This window comes from Erinaceus europaeus, chromosome 13 (genome assembly GCF_950295315.1).
Source record: "Erinaceus europaeus chromosome 13, mEriEur2.1, whole genome shotgun sequence".
NCBI lineage: Eukaryota > Metazoa > Chordata > Mammalia > Eulipotyphla > Erinaceidae > Erinaceus > Erinaceus europaeus.
This window is the reverse complement of record NC_080174.1, coordinates 67963311-67984982: the sequence shown is the minus strand read 5'-3', so window position 1 is coordinate 67984982 and position 21672 is coordinate 67963311. Positions and strand designations below refer to the sequence as shown.

Genomic DNA, 21672 nt, shown 5'->3' with positions numbered 1-21672 from the left:
TGTGTCATACATCTTCATGTATTTCTTTAGCCATCCTCATAAGAATTGTTAAAAAAAAAAAAAAAAAAAGAAGAAGCTATTTCCCTCACACAACTCTACATTAATAAAATTAGTTCCAAGGTAGAATTTTCTGGCAGTCTTTTTTAGAGGCTTGCTTTAGATAGATATATTTTCATCTAAACCTTAAAGTTACAGATTTAGCTTGTTCAGCTTATCTAAAACTTCTACCATAGAATCCAACTGTCAAAGCCAGTCTTCACTGTCAAGATAATCAGCCAAATCAGAATAATTTTCCATCTGTAAGAAAATTCACCTTCACTTTTAAAATTTTCTATAAATGCGTTCATTTACATCCCCATGACAACTAACTCAGGTTCCAATTCTAATTTTACAATACATAAATAACTGAAGATGTAGGGAACTTAAGCATAAAGTCACATAGTAGTGAAAGCATAATAGTTATAGAAGAAAGGTGCTAAAATTCAAATCAAAATCCTGATTTCCCTAATTTCTAGCCTCATGATCTTGGACAACTCTGCCTTAGGAACCTCGTCTACAAAAAAAGAGAATAAATATCTACTTTTTAGATTTGATATTACTATGAAATGAATTTACTATCTACAAAGTTCTCAGAATATTATCATCATATAATTAATATGAAGCAAGTCTTTTTGATATTTATTCTATTTATTAATGCCAGAAAGAGGACATTGGGGCCAGGTGGTGGCACACCTGGTTAAGTGCACACATTACAGTGCACAAGGTTGCAGGTTCAAACCCCTGGTCCCCACCTGCAGGGTGAAAGCTTCACGAGTGGTGGAGCAGGACTGCAGGTGTCTCTCTGTCTCTCTCCCTCTTCTGTCTCTATACAAAAATAAACAAATAAAAATATTTTAAAAGAAAAAAGAGGACAGTGAGAGAGAAAGACATACTCTGGCACATGAAACACAAGAGATGAAACTTGAGACCTCATGCCTGTAAGTCCAGAATTTCATCCACTGTACCACCTTCCAGGCCCAAACAATATTCTATATAAGATTCTATATACACATTACAAAGCATTTGTTGCAAAGCACTGCCCTTTCACTTTATTTTACCCAATCTCTTTCTGCTTGCTCTCATAGAAACAAAGCATTCTCCAATTCTTTCCAGCTTTTAATATTCTCAAACAGTGTATCATAGAAAGATACAAGATGAGTCTAGTAAACACAGAGAAGAGAAACAATGAAAGTGGAGCTGAAAAGAAGAAAATAGGGAGTTGGGCAATCGCTCAGCAGGTTAAGCACAGGTGGTGCAGAAGCGCATAAGGATCCCCGTTCGAGCCCCCAGTTGCCTACCTGTAGGGGATCTGCTTCACAAGTGGTGAAGCAGGTCTGTAGGTGTCTATCTTTCTCTCCTCCTCTCTGTCTCCCCTCCTCTCTCCATTTCTCTCTGTCCTATCCAACAATGATGACATCAATAACAACAACAATAAAACAACAAGGGTGGACAGGGGTAGAAAGCATAACGGTTATCCAAAGAGACTCTTGTGACTGAGTATCCAAAGTCCCAGGTTCAATCCCCCGCCCACCATAAGCCAGGGCTGAGCAGTGCTCTGGTTAAATTAAAAAATAAATAAATAAATAAATAAATGAGAAAATAAGAGAATATAGACAAAAAGATTGCTTTTAGGAAAGAGTAGCTGTAGAATGTGAAGATGTGGAAACTAATTCCCATGAAGCTATTCATGCCCATGTACCTCAGTTCCAAGGGCTTAAGTAGACTGGACACCATCTTTCTGGGCTCATTCAGAACTCAGTATAATTTCTGGTACCCCCATCTACAACTTCTCCTCTTTCTCCTCCCCCTCCCGCTTCTTCTTCATTGTCACCAGGGTTATTGCTGCGTCTTGGTGCCAGCACTATGAATCCACCACTTCCAACAGCCATTTTTCCTTTTTTTTCTTTCTGTTTTATTTGATATCACAAAGAGAAATTGAGAAGAGAAGTTTCCCCCCCGCAGGTGGGAAGTGAGGGCTCAAACCTTGGACTTTGAGCATGTATTATGTGCTGTCAATCAGGTGCACCACCACCACCCTTTCTCTTTTATACGTAAGAGAACAATAGGGGGTTAGGAGACAGAGCAATGGTTACAGCATTGGACATCAAAGCATAAAGTTGCAAGTTTAACTTCCAGAATCATATGTGCCAGAGAAATGCTTTTGTTCTTTCTCTTTTCTCTCTCTTTCATGTTAATAAGTAAATAACTTTTAATTTTTTTTTATTTTTAAATGAATTTAGTTCTCTTAACAAATAAAGGTCTCATGATCCTAGTTCTTACGCCAGTCCTTGCCCTTTGCGCCATGTATGCTTAATCCACTGCACTACCACCCGGACACCCGATCCTAGTTCTATCTATTCACCCTTGTTTCTTGCCATTCCTCCATTTAGACTACACACCATACTGAACCCCCAGCAAACCAAACTCCCACCCTCCACTAGGTTCTTCCATGAGGTTCTTTCTCTACCAAAATTGTTCCCCCCATCTCATCCTCTCATAATGTGTTCTTGTGAGGAAGCCCTAAACTTCTTCCAAAATTATGTCCTAAACAATGCTCTTGAAAAGCCTTATCAAGGCTCTGCCAAATGTCTGTCTTTGTGTCAACTGGTGAGAACACAATAGAAAACAAAGCATACATAGTAGAAATGCACCTCTGAGTTTCCTCAGCATCTTCTGCTCCTATCCAGAGAACTGCTGTCTTTTTTGTACTATCACTATCTCCTCCACAAGCCTGTGAGCATCTTGAGGGTAGTACTTCTGCTTTATTCATCTTTGAATTCCTATTATGTATCTCACAGAATGCATCAATAAGTGTTTGTTAAACTCATTTACTCACAAAGGATCCTTTGAACATTTCTGTAGCAGGGATATACAAGGCACTGATTTTATACAACTGTGAATCAACATACATGGTCCCTCTTGTGACCAACAAAGCAGTTGACTGAATAAATGATATATGAATAGGTGAAAGATATATAATGAATTGGGGAAGGAATCTGCTTTCCCCATAGGAGGTAAGAATCCAGGTGTCTCTATGACTTCAAAACACATGAATGAAAACAGTACAGAGCAGATGTTCAGGTAGAGAGAGCAGGTGTTCACACAGTTGAAGAAATAATTATGGCTGGGGCCAGGTGGTGATGCACCTGGTTGAGCACACATGTTACAATGCACAAGGACCCAGGTTCAAGCCCCCAGTCCCCACCTGCAGGGGAAAAGCTTTGCGAGAGGTAAAGCAGGGCTGAAGGTACCTCCACCCCTTTCCCTCTCAATTTCTGGCTGTCTCTATCCAATAAATAAATAGAGATAAGAAAAGAAAAGTTTGTTAAAAAAAAAAAAAAAAAAGAAAGAAAGAAAGTTTGACTCTCGGTTAAAAAAAAAAGTGGTCTGGGAGGTAGTGCAGTGATAAAGCACAGGATTCTCAAGCATGAGGTCCCGAGTTCAGCCCCTAGCAGCACATGTGCCAGAGTGATGTCTAGCTCTTTCTCACTCCTCCTACCTTTCTCATAAATAAATAAATAAAGTCTTTAAATAAAAAAGAGAAAGAAAGAATGATGTTCTTTTTGTCCTTTTTTTTTCAAAAAGGAATCAGATTTTTTTCTTTTTCTTAATTATTTTATTATCTTTATTTATTTATTGGATAGAGACCATCAGAAATCGAGAGGGAAAGGAAGTATAGAGAGGGTGAGAGACAGAAGACACCTGCAGCACTGCTTCACCACTTGTGAAGCTTTCCCCTGCAGGTGGGGAGTGGGGGCTTGAACCTGGGTCCTTGTGCATTGTAACATGCGGGCTCAACCAGGTTCACCACCACCCAGCCCCTCCTTTTGGCCTTTTTGAAACAGGGAAACTTGAAAGAAAGCAAGGAGTTGAATAGAACGTGTAGTCTAGAGTCTGACCTACATTAGAAATCTTGGTCCATTACTTATTAATCGTGTGACTATAGGTAAATCCCTCATCCTGTTTACATATTTCATTTCCTCACCTGTAAAATAGGGATGTCAATGATAATAATAAGAAGAATAGTAAAAAAATAAAATTAAAAAAAAGATAAAGAATTAAAAAAAAAATCCAGGGCCGGGTGGTGGTGCACCTGGTTGAATGCACATGTTATAGTGCTCAAGGACCCAGGTTCGATCCCCCAGTCCCCACCTAAAGTGGGAAAGCTTTGCAAGTGGTGAAGCAGTGCAGATGTCTCTCTGTCTCTTTCCCTCTCTATCATTCCCTTCCCTCTCAATTTCTGGCTGTCTCTATCCAATAAATAAATAAAGATAATACAAAAAAAATTCCTGAGCCCAAGGTCAGGCAGTTAGTCTTAGGAACTGGAAGTTCCCCTCAATAGCACAATGTGAGTGGGCATAATTGAGAAACACCACAGGAAGATCTGCTGGGGAATTCATCCTCCAAGTCAGAGGTCCCTGCCCTCGTCCAATGTTCTTACTTCAGACCAACAGTTGCCATCCCAAGTCAGTCCAACTTCCATCACCTGGAGGTATCCTTTTTTCTTTGCAGACAGTTATATATCTTTTCAAGTTTTTGGGGTGGAGAGAGTGGCAGGAAAGAGGTCAAAGAAAGGAAGAACACTAACGTTTATTGAGACTCCCCCTCCCTACTATCCAACACCCAGCTAAGTGACTTAGGGTTTCACCTTACATCATCTTAAAAAACCACTTTATGGGGGCCAGGTGGTGGTACACCTGGTTGAGTGTATACAATACAGTACACAAGGACCTGGGTTTGAACCCCCACTCCCATCTTCAGGGGGGGAGATTCAGGAGTGTGAAGCAGTGCTCCTCTCTTCCTCTCCCTCCCTCCCTCCATCTGAAATTAAACTAATGGGAGGTGGAAAATGAGTCCAGAAGTAGTATAATCACATATGAGTGAATCCCTGTCTCTGGGGAAAAAAATGCAAAAACAAAATAAAGTGAAATCACTTTTATTTTTATTCTGGAAGGAAATGAGAGGTGCGATAAGAATTCAAGTGCCTCTACCACTTCAAAGCAGTTTCTATAATGTCATGCTGTCCACTAGCTTACAGATGACCATTCAACGTTATGAAATTAATGTCAAAGTTTCATTGCCAAGAAGAGTGGAAACAGTGTGTTCCTTTCCCCTAGAGAATCCAGGTATGGGTTCAAACAATACTGAATAAACAAATGAAGGAAACAAACAAACAAACGAATGAGTGAGAGCCCTCAGCCGGCCATACCAGGAAGGAGGAAACAGCCCTGGGAGGGGCACCTGGCTGCAAGAAGTGAGAGACTGTCTCTCCAATAACCTGGCAGAGGCAGGGGTGGACTCAGCTGGAAAGAGAAACTGGAGCGGGCGAGGGGAGGTAAAGGGAGTCCTCTGGGCAAATGTGATGAAAGGTGGGGCTTTCCAATGATTGATGGAGCTGAGGAGAGAGGTAGTATTACCTGCCCGCCCTCATCATGCCCCTGGAAAAGCCAGAGACAGCCCCCTGACTCCTGGTCCCACAAGTTGCCAACTTATAAAATGAAAGTTGCAGGCTCACAAAGCAGCCACTCCAGAAGGCTCCTCCCGAAGGGAGGTTGCCAGGAAACTCCCTCTGGGTCCCAGGAGCTGGCGCTTCCTACAGCAGTGGTCGCCCCTTCTCCCATCACAGGACTCCCTCCACCCGCTCTGCTCCCAGCTCCTAGCTTACCTCGAAAGGCTGAGGATGGGGTGCCCCGGGCTGGACAGGCGGCTCTCCAGTCCCGAGAGTTCTGGGCTGGGGTCGATGGAAGCAGATTGAGACAGTTTGCCTCAGCTCTCTTGAAGCTCCCGCCTTGCCAGGCTCTCTTACTTCCCTCCGCGAAATAAAACTATCAGCACAGGTTCCCTATAGGCCCAGCCCAGAAGGAGGAAATCTGGAGAGGTTCCTTCCCACCCGCTCCTGCCCACTATGAGCCCGGACCCTGGGCCTGAGGCCGGCCAGCCGCTTCACTTCCCCGTCTCACTCTGAAGCTGGCCCCAGATGAATGAGTCCTGCCCTCCACCCGTCTGGGTCTGAGCCAGGAAGCCTGGGCCGGCCCCTCTGCTCTTTCTCCTGGCCCAGCACTCAACTCCACTGCTCAGTCTCTTGCTTACTTCTCTGAACTTTCTGGCAACCCATCCTTACTCTGCATCTGGATTTGCTCCTGGGCGCGAGGACTTGATGACCCTCTGCACAAATTTAGTGACATCATTAGTGGTGTGTGTGTCTCTGTTCTCCAGATTGGCCTCTGGTGACATAGGTTTCCCTGTTTCTTATTACTATGTTAATGCATTCTGAGAATAACGCCTTGTTGCAGAGTCCTGAGGGTGGAAAGGTGAATTAATATGGTCCTTGTCCTCATGCTTACTAAGAAGGAGGATGACGTCCTATGACAAATGCCTGCTTGAAGCTATAGGCAGCTGAGTCCAGGGAAATTAACCCCATGTAGGAATTTTCTGAAACACCTCTTTTAAGAGCTAGGTTTGGGAGGCCTGTCAGTGTCACACTTGGTAAAGCAGCACACATGTTACCATGCACAAGAATGGAGATTTAAGTCCTTTTTCCCACCTGTGGGAGACTTGGGGGCGGGGCTGGGAGAGGAGCTTCACTAGAAACAAAGCAAGCTGCAGATATCTCTCTCCCTCACTATCTCCCCTTCCCTTAGCCATTTCTGTCTCCTTCCCAAAGAGGGGAGGGGGAAGCAGTGGGAATGGCATCCAGGAGCAGTGGATTAATTGTGCAAGCACTGAACCCCAGCTATAACCCTGATGGGGAAAACACAAGACATGAGGTCTGAAATTTCTCCAAAATTGTGAAGGCAAAGGGCAGTGCTGGCAGACTGGCAACGCTAGGTTTAGGGGCAGCATCTGGTCTAAGCTACCAGAATTCAGAATTGAGAGTGAGGCATGTGTAATCAAGAAAGGTCTTGAGTGCCTTGCTAAAAGCCTTATATGTTTTCATTTAGGTACTGGGGAATCACAGGTTTTGTTTCTTTTGTTTTAACAAAAGAGAGGGACTTTCACTGCAATTTATTCTTTTTTTTTTCTTAATGCAGTGCAGAGTGAACCCAGGTAATTATGTATGTGCTATATCACTAAGTAGCCTTCTCTGCCCAATTTTTATTCTAGATTTTATTTATTATTTTTTAATTTATTTACTGGGGTATTACTGTTTTACAGTCAGCAGTAAATACAATAGTTTGTACATACATAACATTTCTCAGTTTTCCACATAACAATACAATCCCCACTAGGTCCTCTGTCATCCTTTTCCAGGACCTGTATTCTCCCCCCCCACCTACCCCAGAGTCTTTTACTTTGGTGCAATATGCCAACTCCAGTTCAGGTTCTACTTGTGTTTTCTCTTCTGATCTTGTTTTTCAACTTCTGCCTGAGAGTGAGGTCATCCCATATTCATCCTTCTGTTTCTGACTTATTTCACTTAACACAATTTCTTCATGTTCCAGCCAAGATGGGCTGAAAACAGTGAAATCACTATTTTTAATAGCTGAGTAGTATTCCATTGTGTATATATACCACAACTTGCTCAGCCACTCATCTGTTGTTGGATACCTGGGCTGCTTCCAGCTTTTGACTATTACAAATTGTGCTGCTATGAACATAGGTATACACAAATATGTTTGGATGGGTATGTTGGGTTCCTTAGGATCTATCCCCAGGAGAGGAATTGCAGGATCATAGGGTAGGTCCACTTCTAGCCTTTTGAGAGTTCTGCAGACTGCTCTTCACAGAGGTTGGTCCAATTTACATTCCCACCAGCAGTGCTGGAGGGTTCCTTTGACCCCACAGCCTCTCCAGCATTTGTTGCTGCTACCTTTTCTGATGTATGACATTCTCACAGGAGTGAAGTGGTATCTCATTGTTGTCTTTATTTGCATTTCTCTGACAATCAAAGACTTGGAGCATTTTTTTTCATGTGCTTCTCGGCCTTTTGGATCTCTTCTGTGGTGAATATTCTGCCCATGTCCTCTCCCCACTTTCGGATGGGGTCATTTGTTTTCTTGTTGTTGAGTATGGCAGGCTCTTTATATATATTTTGGTTATCAAACTCTTGTCTGATGTATGGCATGTAAAGATCTTCTCCCATTCTGTGAAGGGTCTCTTTGTTTGGGTGTTGGTTTCTTTTGCTGTGCAGAAGCTTTTTAATTTGATGTAGTCCCAAAGGTTTATGCTTGCCTTAGTCTTCTTTGTAATTAGACTTGTTTCATTGAAGATGTCCTTAAAATTTACACAGAAAAGAGTTCTGCCAATATTTTCCTCTAAGTATCTGATAGTTTGTGGTCTAACATCCAAGTCCTTGATCCACTTGGAATTTACTTTTGTATTTGGTGAAATATAGTGGTTCAGTTTCATTCTTCTGCATGTTTCAACCCATTGTTTCCAACACCATTTGTTGAAGAGACTCCCCATTTAATAGTCTGGGCACCTTTGTCAAGATTAGATGTCTATAGCTGTGGGAGCTTACTTCTGGGCTCTCAATTCTATTCCACTGGTCAGTGTGTCTATTCATGTTCCAGTATCAAGCAGTTTTGATGCCAATGGCCCTATAATACAGTTTGAGATCTGGGAGTGTGATGCCTCCAGTTCTGTTCTTTCTTCTCAAGATTGTTTTGGCAATTCTAGGTCTTTCCTGGCTCCAGATAAACATTTGTATCATTTGTTCTATTCTCCTAAAAAATGTGCTTGGGATCCTGATGGGGATAGCATTAAATTTGTATATGGCTCTGGGTAGTATATTCATTTTGATGATATTAATCTTCCAACCTATTAACATGGAATATCTTTCCACTTCTTTGTGTCTTTTTCAATTTCCTTGAGTAGTGACTCATTATTTTCAGTATACAAGTCTTTCACTTCTTTGGTTAGGTTTATTCCTAGGTATTTTAATGTTTTGTTGCTATAGTAAAAGGAATTGATTTATGGATTTCATCTTCTTATAACTTAGTGTTTGCATAGAGGGATGCTACTGACTTTTGAATGTTAATTTTGTAGTCTGACACCTTACTGTATTGCCTGATGTTTTCCAAAAGCTTCTTGCTGAATTCCTTAGGTTTTTCTATGTATACTATCATGTCATCTGCAAATAAGGAGAGTTTGACTTCTTCTCTTTCAATCTCTATGCCTTTAATTCCTTGCTCCTGCCTGATTGCTATGGCAAGAACTTCCAATACTATGTGGAATAGTAATGGTGATAGTGAGCATCCCTGTCTAGTACCTGATCAGGGGGGGAAATGCTTCCAGTTTTTCACCATTGAGTATGATGTTGGCTGTAGGTTTGCTATATAGAGACTCCACTATCTTCAGGAATTTTCCATCAATTCCCATTTTTTATAGTGTTTTGATCATAAAGGGATGTTGTATTTTGTCAAAGGCTTTCTCTGCATCTATTGATATGACCATGTGGTTTTTGGTCTTGCTTTTATTGATGTGGTGGATCACTTTGATTGATTTATGTATATTAAACCAACCTTGAATGCCTGGGATAAACCCCTCTTGGTCATGATGAACAATCTTTTTAATATACTGCTGTATCTGGTTGGCTAGAATTTTGTTCAATATTTTAGCATCTATGTTCATCAGAGATATTGGTCTGTAGTTTTCTTTTTTGGTTGTGTCCCTGTCTGCTTTTGGTAACAGAGTGATATTGGCTTCATAGAAGCTGGGAGGGAGTATTCCAGTGTCTTCAATCTTCTGGAAGACTTTTTAAAAGTAGAGGTATTAGTTCTTCTTTGAAGGTTTTGTAGAATTCATTTGTAAAACCATCTGGTCCAGGACTTTTATTTTTGGGAAGATTTTTGATAACTGTTTCAATTTCATTAGCTGTGATGGGCCTGTTCATGTTATCTACTTCCTCTTTACTTAGTTTTGGAAGTTGGTAGGTATCTAGGAAACCATCCATTTCTTCCAGGTTCTCTAGCTTGGTGGCATATAGTTGTTCATAGAAGTCTCTCATGATATGTTGAATTTCTGCAGTGTCTGTTGTGATGTCTCCTCTTTCATTTATGATCCAGTTTATTTGGGTTTTGTCCCTTTTTTGTTTTGTGAGTCTGGCTAAAGGATTATTCATTTTTGTTCACTCTTACAGAGACCCAACATTGACTTTCATTGATCTTTTGTATGGTTTTCTTACTTTCAATGTTACTGATTTCTGCCCTAACTTTAGTGATTTCTGTCCTTCTGGTTGCTTTAGGGTTCCTTTATTCCTCTTCTTCTAGGTCTTTAAGATGTGAAATCAGGCTGTTTATTTGTGCTTTTTCTTGTTTCCTAATGTGTGCTTGTATGGCTATGAACTTCCCTCTCAATACTGCCTTAGCTATGTCCCAAAATTTTTGATAGCTTGTGTCTTCATTTTCATTGACCTCTCTAAACATTTTGATTTCCTCTTTGACCCAGTAGTTGTTAAGGAGTGTACTGTTGAGCTTCCACATTTTGGGACTATTACTAATCTTTTGTTGATTGTTAAGTGTTAGTTTAATTCCACTGTGGTCTGTAAAGATGCTTGGGACGATTTCAATGATCTTAAATTTGCTGATGCTGTCTTTGTGGCCTAACATATGGTCTATCCTTGAGAATGACCCATGTGAACTTGAGTAAAATGTGTATTCCAGTTTCTTGGGATGAATGACTCTGAAAATGTCTAATAGTTCTAGTTTATCTATCTCCTCATTTGTTTATCTATCCCTCATGTCTTTATTGATTTTCTGCCTGGATGATCTGTCAAGTGGGTGTTGAAATCCCCTACTGTTACTGTGTTGCTGTTAATATATTGCTGTAGCTCTTTCAGTGGATGTTTGATGTATTTAGATGGCTTCTCATTGGGTGTGTAGATATTAATAATTGTTAAGTCCTCTTGATTGACTGCCGGACTATTACCAGCCACTTAATCTCTCCCTAGTCTCCTCTGTGTCCACGAGCCACACGTGTTTGCACTCACTGGTGATTTGGTGGGTTCTGGAAGTTGTTTTAATCCTGTCTTGTTTCTGTCCCAGATGATCTCCTTTGGAATTCCTAGTTGACCCAGGAGAAGAGAGGAGAGAAACACATCGGCTGCTGCTCTGTAGCCCTGCCTCCAGAAGTCCCTATTTATTCTTATTTTATAAAGAAAATAACATCAAAGCACCACTCTACCATTCATGGATTTTTCTTGATGATGTCCATGCTGCTCCTGTGTGGTGCTAGGGCTCAAACCCAGGGCCCCATGCATGTGGAAACATGTATTCTACCTGCTGACCCTCCTAAGCTCTTGATTGCATTTTAAATTGGTCACTGTGAGCTAATAAATGGTTTGGAAGAGATCAAATTGGAGACAAGAAGACCTACCAGGCTGCTACAAAGTTAAGACAATGGGATTCGACTTCCGGAGGCGGAGCTACGAGCAGCAGATCGCTTTCTCTCCTCTCCTCTCCTCTCCTCTCCTCTCCTGGATCAACTAGGAATACCAAAGGAGACCACCCGGACCGAAACAAGACAGGACTAGAATGACCACAGAAACCCAGTAAATCACCCGTGAGTACAAACATGCGTGGCTGGAGACAGAGAGGAGAGAGGGGCCTAAGGAGAGATTAAGTGACTGCTAACAGTTTGACAGTTTGTCAGTGGAGACACCACCTCCAGTCTGCTCCACCAACAAGGGGACAGCTGAAGGGAGGAAAGGACTCCCCAGAGACTCACCAAGTGCAACTCTGAGTCTCCATTGCTACTACCCTCAGAATCTGGAGCAGCAACAGGGAGGGACACCAGGGTACAGAGATCTAACCGGGAAACTCAGGAGAAGACCTATACCTCGGTGGCATAGCTGAGGGGCTTTGAAAGTCTCTTTGCATAACCACTGGATTATCTCTGCCACACCCTGCTTTATCTCTTGGTCAGGAGTCAGTGATTAAGCCAAGAAGCCTATTGATAGTTTAAAAGCCCTCAGGCTACCATAGCCTACAGGGGAAAAAAAAAAAAAAGGCTTTTACACCACTGAACTCCAACTCAGGGATTGAAAAAACTGTTAACTTATATAAAATGGTTAAAACAACAAGAAAAAATAATGGAGACTCGAACCAGGACAAGAGTCCAGCTAAAAGTCCTCCAGAGGGCGAAGCACAAAACAACGAGTTCAACATCCAAACATTAGCTAAGGAAATAATAACAGGAGTGAGTAAAGAATTTGAAAAAATTGTAATCAGAACTGCAGGAACAACTAATGAGAATATGGAAGAAAATTCTAATAACCTCATGGTTATTAGAGAGCTGAAAGCTGAAATTGCTGAGCTAAGAAGGCAACTAGCTGAACAAGCTAAAACAGTATCAGAGCAGGGCAACAAAATAGATGAACTCCAGAAAGCAGTAGAGGGCAGAGAGAATAGAATCAATGAGGCTGAAGACAGAATTAGCAAGATTGAGGATGAATTAGAGACAACTAAAAAAGAAGTAAGAGATCTCAAAAAGAGATTAAGAGATGCTGAAAACAACAACAGAGTCCTATGGGATGACTTCAAAAGAAACAATATACGCATTATTGGCTTACCAGAGGAAGAAAGAGAAGGGGAGGAAGAAAGCGTTCTCCAGGCCATAATAGCTGAAAATTTCTCTAGTCTAGACAACACCAAAGACATAAAGATTCAAGAAGCCCAGAGGGTCCCAAACAGAATTAACCCAGACCTAAAGACACCAAGACATGTCATACTTAGATTGGAAAGGAATAAGGATAAAGAAAGGATCCTCAAGGCTGCAAGAGAAAAACAAAGAGTCACCTACAAAGGAAAACCCATAAGATTAGCAGCAGACTTCTCCATACAAACACTACAGGCCAGAAGAGAATGGCAAGGTATCTATCGAGTGCTCAATGAGAAAGGCTTTCAGCCAAGAATACTATATCCTGCTAGATTGTCATTCAGACTAGATGGAAGCATCAAAACCTTCTCAGACAAGCAACAGTTGAAGGAAGCAACCATCACCAAGCCTGCCTTGAAAGAAGTTCTGAAAGGTTTCCTATAAACAACCAGACCACCACAAATAGAACATATATCAAAACACTCTAAAACTCTACAAGAATGGCGTTAAAATATCTTCAATCTTTGATATCAATAAATGTGAATGGCCTGAATTCACCTATTAAAAGACACAGAGTAGGAAGATGGATCAGAAAACACAACCCAACAATATGTTGTCTACGGGAAACTCACCTAACTCAACAAGACAAACACAGACTTAAAGTGAAAGGATGGAAAACTATCATTCAAGCCAATGGCCCACAAAAAAGGGCAGGAACAGCTATTCTCATATCTGACATGATAGACTTTAAAATAGATAAGATTAAAAAAGATAGGAATGGACACTACTTAATGCTCAGAGGATCAGTCAATCAAGAGGACTTAACAATTATTAATATCTATGCACCCAATGAGAAGCCATCTAAATACATCAAACTTCTACTGAAAGAGCTACAGCAATATATTAACAGTAACACAATCATAGTAGGGGACTTCAACACCCCACTCTCTCAACTTGACAGATCATCCAGGAAGAAAATCAGTAAAGACATAAGGAAGCTAAATGAAGAGATAGATAAACTAGAACTATTGGACATTTTCAGAGTCATTCATCCCAAGAAACTGGAATACACATTTTACTCAAATCCACATGGATCATTCTCAAGAATAGACCATATGTTAGGCCACAAAGACAGCATCAGCCTATTCAAGAGCACTGAAATCATCCCAAGCATCTTCTCAGACCACAGTGGAATTAAACTAACACTTAACAATCAACAAAAGATTAGTAACAGTACCAAAATGTGGAAGCTCAACAGTACACTTCTTTTTTTTTTTTTTTTTTTTAATATTTTATTTTATTTATTTATTCCCTTTTGTTGCCCTTGTTGTTTTATTGTTGTAGTTATTATTGTTGTTGTCGTCGTTGTTGGATAGGACAGAGAGAAACAGAGAGAGGAGGGGAAGACAGAGGGGGAGAGAAAGATAGACACCTGCAGACCTGCTTCACCGCCTGTGAAGCGACTCCCCTGCAGGTGGGGAGCCGGGGTTCGAACCGGGATCCTTATGCCGGTCCTTGTGCTTTGCGCCACCTGCGCTAAACCCGCTGTGCTATAGCCCGACTCCCCAACAGTACACTTCTTAACAACTTCTGGGTCAAAGAGGAAATCAAGGAAGAAATCAAAATGTTTCGAGAGTTCAATGAAAATGAAGACACAAGCTATCAAAATATTTGGGACACAGCTAAAGCAGTCCTAAGAGGGAAGTTCATAGCTATACAAGCACACATTAGGAAACAAGAAAAGGCACAAATAAACAGCCTGATTGCACATCTTAAAGACCTAGAAGAAGAACAACAAAGGAACCCTAAAGCAACCAGAAGGACAGAAATTACTAAAGTTAGGGCAGAAATAAATAACATTAAGAATAGGAAAACCATACAAAAGATCAATGAAAGTAAATGTTGGTTCTTCGAAAGAATAAACAAAATCGACAAACCTTTAGCCAGACTCACAAAACAAAAAAGGGAGAAGACCCAAATAAATCGGATAGTAAATGAAAAAGGAGAAATCACAACAGACACTGCAGAAATTCAACATATCATGCGAGGCTTCTATGAACAACTATATGCCACCAAGCTAGAGAACCTGGAAGAAATGAATGATTTCCTAGATACCTACCAACTTCCAAAACTAAGTCAAGAGGAAGTGGATAACATGAACAGGCCCATCACAGCTAATGAAATTGAAACAGTTATCAAAAGTCTTCCCAAAAATAAAAGTCCTGGACCAGATGGTTTTACAAATGAATTCTACAAAACTTTCAAAGAAGAACTAATACCTCTACTTTTAAAAGTCTTCCAAAAGACTGAAGACACTGGAATACTCCCTGCCAGCTTCTATGAAGCCAACATCACCCTGATACCAAAAGCAGACAGGGACACAACCAAAAAAGAAAACTACAGACCAATATCTCTGATGAACATAGATGCGAAAATATTGAACAAAATTCTAGCCAACCGGATACAGCAGTATATCAAAAAAATTGTTCATCATGACCAAGTGGGGTTAATCCCAGGCATGCAAGGTTGGTTTAATATACGTAAATCAATCAATGTGATCCAAAGTACAAATGAATTCTACAAAACTTTCAAAGAAGAACTAATACCTCTACTTTTAAAAGTCTTCCAGAAGATTGAAGACACTGGAATACTCCCTGCCAGCTTCTATGAAGCCAACATCACCCTGATACCAAAAGCAGACAGGGACACAACCAAAAAAGAAAACTACAGACCAATATCTCTGATGAACATAGATGCGAAAATATTGAACAAAATTCTAGCCAACCGGATACAGCAGTATATCAAAGAGATTGTCCATCATGACCAAGTGGGGTTTATCCCAGGCATGCAAGGCTGGTTTAATATACGTAAATCAATCAATGTGATCCACCACATCAACAAAAGCAAGACCAAAAACCACATGGTCATATCAATAGATGCAGAGAAAGCCTTTGACAAAATACAACATCCCTTTATGATCAAAACACTACAAAAAATAGGAATAGTTGGAAAATTCCTGAAGATAGTGGAGTCTATATATAGCAAACCTACAGCCAACATCATACTCAATGGTGAAAAACTGGAAGCATTTCCCCTCAGATCAGGTACTAGACAGGGCTGCCCACTATCACCATTACTATTCAACATAGTGTTGGAAGTTCTTGCCATAGCAATCAGGCAGGAGCAAGGAATTAAAGGAATACAGATTGGAAGAGAAGAAGTCAAACTCTCCTTATTTGCAGATGACATGATAGTATACATGGAAAAACCTAAGGAATCTAGCAAGAAGCTTTTGGAAATCATCAGGCAATACAGTAATGTGTCAGGCTATAAAATTAACATTCAAAAGTCAGTGGCATTCCTCTATGCAAACACTAAGTTAGAAGAAATTGAAATCCAGAAATCAGTTCCTTTTTCTATAGCAACAAAAACAATAAAATATCTAGGAATAAACCTAACCAAAGAAGTGAAAGACTTGTATACTGAAAATTATGAGTCACTACTCAAAGAAATTGAAAGACACAAAGAAGTGGAAAGATATTCCATGCTCATGGGTTGGAAGAACTAACATCATCAAAATGAATATATTACCCAGAGCCATCTACAAATTTAATGCTATCCCCATCAAGATCCCAAGCACATTTTTTAGGAGAATAGAACAAATGCTACAAATGTTTATCTGGAACCAGAAAAGACCTAGAATTGCCAAAACAATCTTGAGAAAAAAGAACAGAACCGGAGGCATAACACTGCCAGATCTCAAACTATATTATAGGGCCATTGTCATCAAAACTGCTTGGTACTGGAACATGAACAGACACACTGACCAGTGGAATAGAATTGAGAGCCCAGAAATGAGGCCCCACACCTATGGACATCTAATCTTTGACAAAGGGGCCCAGACTATTATATGGGGGAAGCAGAGTCTCTTCAACAAATGGTGTTGGAAACAATGGGTTGAAACATGCAGAAGAATGAAGCTGAATCACTGTATTTCATCAAATACAAAAGTAAATTCCAAGTGGATCAAGGACTTGGATGTTAGACCAGAAACTATCAGATACTTAGAGGAAAATATTGGAAGAACTTTTTTCCGCATAAATTTTAAAGACATTTTCAATGAAACGAATCCAATTACAAGGAAGACTAAGGCAAGTATAAACCTATGGGACTACATCAAATTAAAAAGCTTCTTCACAGCAAAAGAAACCACTACCCAAATCAAGAGACCCCTCACAGAATGGGAGAAGATCTTTACATGCCGTACATCAGATAAGAGTTTAATAACCAACATATATAAAGAGCTTACCATACTCAACAACAAGACAACAAATAACCCCATCCAAAAGTGGGGGGAGGAATTGGACAGAATATTCACCACAGAAGAGATCCAAAAGGCCGAGAAACACATGAAAAAATGCTCCAAGTCTCTGATTGTCAGAGAAATGCAAATCAAGACAACAATGAGATATCACTTCACTCCTGTGAGAATGTCACACATCAGAAAAGGTAACAGCAGCAAATGCTGGAGAGGGTGTGGGGTCAAAGGAACCCTCCTGCACTGCTGGTGGGAATGTCAATTGGTCCAACCTCTGTGGAGAACAGTCTGGAGAACTCTCAGAAGGCTAGAAATGGACCTACCCTATGACCCTGCAATTCCCCTCCTGGGGATATATCCTAAGGAACCCAACACATCCATCCAAAAAGATCTGTGTACACATATGTTCTTGGCAGCACAATTTGTAATAGCCAAAACCTGGAAACAACCCAGGTGTCCAACAACAGATGAGTGGCTGAGCAAGTTGTGGTATATATACACAATGGAATACTACTCAGCTGTAAAAAATGGTGACTTCACCGTTTTCAGCCGATCTTGGATGGACCTTGAAAAAATCATGTTGAGTGAAATAAGTCAGAAACAGAAGGATGAATATGGGATGATCTCACTCTCAGGCCGAAGTTGAAAAACAAGATTAGAAAAGAAAACACAAGTCGAACCTGAAATGGAATTGGAGTATTACACCAAAGTAAAAGACTCTGGGGTGGGTGGGTGGGTGGGGAGAATACAGGTCCATGAAAAATGATGAATGAAATAGTGGGGGTTGTATTGCTAAATGGGAATCTGGGGAATGTTATGCATGTAAAAAAAAAAAGAAGTAGAAACGCAAAGCAGAAATTGACTGAGTTTGGAGTATGGCACCAAAGTAAGAAAGCAGAAGTATACTAGAGTTTGCAGTGAGTACCTCCCTAATACTTCCTCTCCACTTTTCCAAGCTTTGGGTCCATGATTGCTCAACAATTTGTTTGGCTTTGTATGTTAACTCTCTTTTCAGTCACCAGGTTCCAGGTGTCATCAGGATGCCAGCCAGACTTCCCTGGATTGAAGACCCCACCAATGTGTCCTGGAGCTCAGCTTCCCCAGAGACCCATCCTACTAGGGAAAGAGAGAGGCAGACTGGGAGTATGGACCGACCAGTCAACGCCCATGTTCAGCGAGGAAGCAATTACAGAAGCCAGACCTTCTACCTTCTGCAACCCTCAATGACCCTGGGTCCATGCTCCCAGAGAGATAGAGAATGGGAAAGCTATCAGGGGAGGGGGTGGGTTATGGAGATTGGGTGGCGGGAATTGTGTGGAGTTGTACCCCTCCTACCCTATGGTTTTGTTAATTAATCCTTTCTTTAATAAAAAAAAAAAAAAGACACGCAGCTATTTAAAATTAAAAAAAAAAATAAGCCAATGTCTACATCAAATTAAAAAGCTTCTGCACAGCAAAAGATACCACTACCCAAACAAAGAGACCCCTTACAGAAAAAAAAAAAAAACCACTCAAAAATGGGGAGAAGATCTGAACAGAATATTTACCAAAGAAGAAATCTAAAAGGCCAACAAACATGAAAAAATGCTCCAAGTCATTGATGGTCAGAGAAATGCAAATAAAGACAACAATGAGATACCACTTCACTCATGTGAGAATGTCATATATCAGAAAAGGTAGCAGCAACAAATGCTGGAGAGGGTGTGGAGTCAAAGGAACCCTCCTACACTGCTGGTGGGACTATCAATTGGTCCAACCTCTGTGGAGAACAGTCTGGAGAACTCTCAGAAGGCTAGAAGTGGACCTACCCTATGACCCTGCAATTCTTCTCCTGGGACTATATCCCAAAGAACCCAACAAACCCATCCAAAAAGATCTGTGTATACCTATGTTCTTAACGGCACAATTTGTAATAGCCAAAAGCTGGAAGCAGCCCTGGTGTCCAACAACAGATGAGTGGCTGAGCAAGTTGTGGCATATATATATATACAATGGAATACTACTCAGCTTTTAAAAATGGTGAATTCTCCTTCACCTCATATTGGATGGAGACTGAACAAATCATCTTAAGTATGATAAGTCAAAAAAGGATAAATATGGGATGGCGTCATTCGTACACATGATGTCATTCATAGACAGAAGTTGAAAAACAAGATCAGAAGAGAAAACACAAAGCAGAACTTGGACTAGCAGTGGTGTATTTCACCAAAGTAAAAGACTCTGGGGTGGGAGCAAGGATTCGAGTCCTAGAACATGATGGCATAGGAGGACCTAGTGGGGGTTGAATGGAGATGTGGCAAACGGAGAAATGTTACACATGTACAAGCTATTGTATTTTACTGTTGACTGTAAACCATTAATCCCCTAATAAAGAAAGTTTTTTAAAAATGAAGAGAGGCAATATTCAGAAAGATAGTGCTAAGAACATCCCAGAAGGTGGGCAAAATACCTCCCTTGGATAATGTGCTCGCCCTGTGTACCACCTAGGTTTGAGCCTGACCTCCCCTGCATTGAAGAAAGAAGATTCAGTACTATGGTTTCTTTCCCTCTGTATCTCTGTCTCTCTGCTTCTGTTTCTCTGTTGGAAAAAAAAAAAAAAAAGAACTGGTAAATCAGGAATCCAAATAGAATAAATAAAAAGAATCCATAGTAATGAAACTATAAAACACCTCAAAAATAAAGAGAAGAATTAAAAAGTAATGACAATACACTTTAAAAAATGGTTAAAGTGGGAGCCGGGCGGTGGCGCAGCAGGTTAAATGCACGTAACACAAAGTGTAGGGACTAGAGTAAGGATCCCGGTTCGAGCCCCCAGCTCCCCACCTGCAGGGGGTTTGCTTCACAGGTGGTGAAGCAGATCTGCAGGTGTCTATTTTCTCTCCCCTCTCTGTCCTCCCCTCCTCTCTCCGTTTCTCTCTGTCTTATCCAACAACGACAGCAATAACAATAATAATAGCAATGATGATAAACAACAATGGCAACAAAAGGGGAAAAAATAAGAATAAATAAATAAATAATAAAACATTTCTTTTTAAAAAAATGGTTAAAGTGGCCCAGGAGGCAAAGTAGATGGAGTACTGAATTATTGGCATTAATGGAGCATAAGGTCCTGGCAGCATATGTACCAAAGCAAAGTTCTGCTTCTCTTTCCACCTCTCTCTCTCTCTTCCTCTCTCTCTCTCATTAGCACATAAATAAATCTTCTAAAAAAGCAACAATAAAAATGGTTAAAGTGTAATCCTGGAGATAGCTTACCTAGTAGAACACACATGAGAGACCCAGGTTCAAGCCCCTGTCACCACATGAGACATGCACGTGTTCTGATGTCTCTCCTTCTCTCTCTACCCCTCCTCTGTCTTCCCCAGTCTCAGCTCTCTGTCTCTTCATTTTAAAATAAAAATTGGTAGGCACTGCCCTACTCTCTAAACAGAGGCTGTATCATCCTGCTCTGCCTCTCTAGGAAGACTGGTCCTGAAATGAGTGCAGCCTAGAATGCTCCCAACTGTAACCATGGGTTGTGAGCTCAGAATGACAGAGAATAGAAGGTCACACAGACTCCTGTGCTGAATGTAAATATATATGGGCCCTGAGTCAGATCGATGGGGTAAAAATTTAATTGTACTCAAGTACTTTCTTCAAGTTTGGGAGCTACTCTCTGTCCTAATCCAGCTTTCTAGCCCTATTCTCAACTCTGACATCTTCCTAAACAAGATTTCTAGTCTATTTGCATGTTAGTTATCAAGCTCAAACAAAAATCACTAAAGTCATGGGCCCCTAGGAACATACTTAAAATAGACTTCCTAACCTCTCCACCCTAAGATCTCTATCCTCATCTGATCTATTCTCACTTTTTAGTTCCTTTTTATTGTTCAATTCATTGTTTTGTCTTGCTTTGTATCTTGCTGCCTTTCGGCCACCAAGTTACAAATGCTATCCAGATTCCATCCTGACTTCCCTGGGCAGACAATCTCACCAATGAGTCCGGGAACCTCACCTCTCCAGAGCAGTTCCCTACTAGGGAAAGAGAGAAACAGGCAGGTATGGATCCACTTTCCAGTGCCCATGTCTAGTAAAAGCAATTACAGAAGCCAGAACTCCAACATTCTGTACCCCCAAAAGAATGCTGGTCCATATCCCCAGAGCAGGAGCAATGTTAGGGGAAGATGACCAGAAGGCTGTGAATGCTGATCCCATCAAGACCCCTAGCCCCAGAGAGAACAGAGGAAAAAAGGAAGGACTTTTGGAATTAGCAGTAGGTGTAGGTATTACTTAAAAAGGAGGGGAAGGCAGGACCATAGAAAAAGTGGGCAAATAAGTACAAATATAGACAGTTATAAAAGTAATAGTCAACCCATATCTGTGACCTTGGGAGACCTATTGCAGTTCCCAATGGAGGGAATGGGGACACAGAACTCTGGTGGTGGGAAAAGTGTGGAATTATACCCCTGTGCCTAATAATTTTGTAAATCACCAATAAAGAAATGAAAAATATATAAGAATAAGAAAGAATGAAAGGAATAAAAGTAAAGAGGGGACTGGAGAGGTAGCATAATGTTTCTGCAAAGAGACTGTAAGCCTAAAGCACCAAAGGTCCCAGGTTTAATCTCCAGAGTTACTGTCATAAGCCAGAGTTGAGCAGTGCTCTAGTTTTAAATAATAATAATAATAATAATAGTAAATAAAATAAAAGAAAGAAACTAACTAGTTGAACACACTGAAGGGCACTTTTTGATTTGGTTAATTAATGATAAGAACAAGGGACTGGGCCATGGCACACC

General features: G+C 40.7%; 1 protein-coding gene across 1 annotated transcript in view; it reads right to left on the bottom strand.

Moving 5' to 3' along the window:
• RHBDL2 (rhomboid like 2) overlaps positions 1–6097 on the bottom strand; it is a 67312-nt gene extending 61215 nt beyond the window's left edge. Inside the window, exon 1 of the mRNA XM_060206173.1 lies at positions 5705–6097. The gene's annotated coding sequence lies outside the window, so the exon portion shown is untranslated. The remainder of the gene's footprint in view (positions 1–5704) is intronic.
• Positions 6098–21672: the final 15575 nt, after the last annotated feature.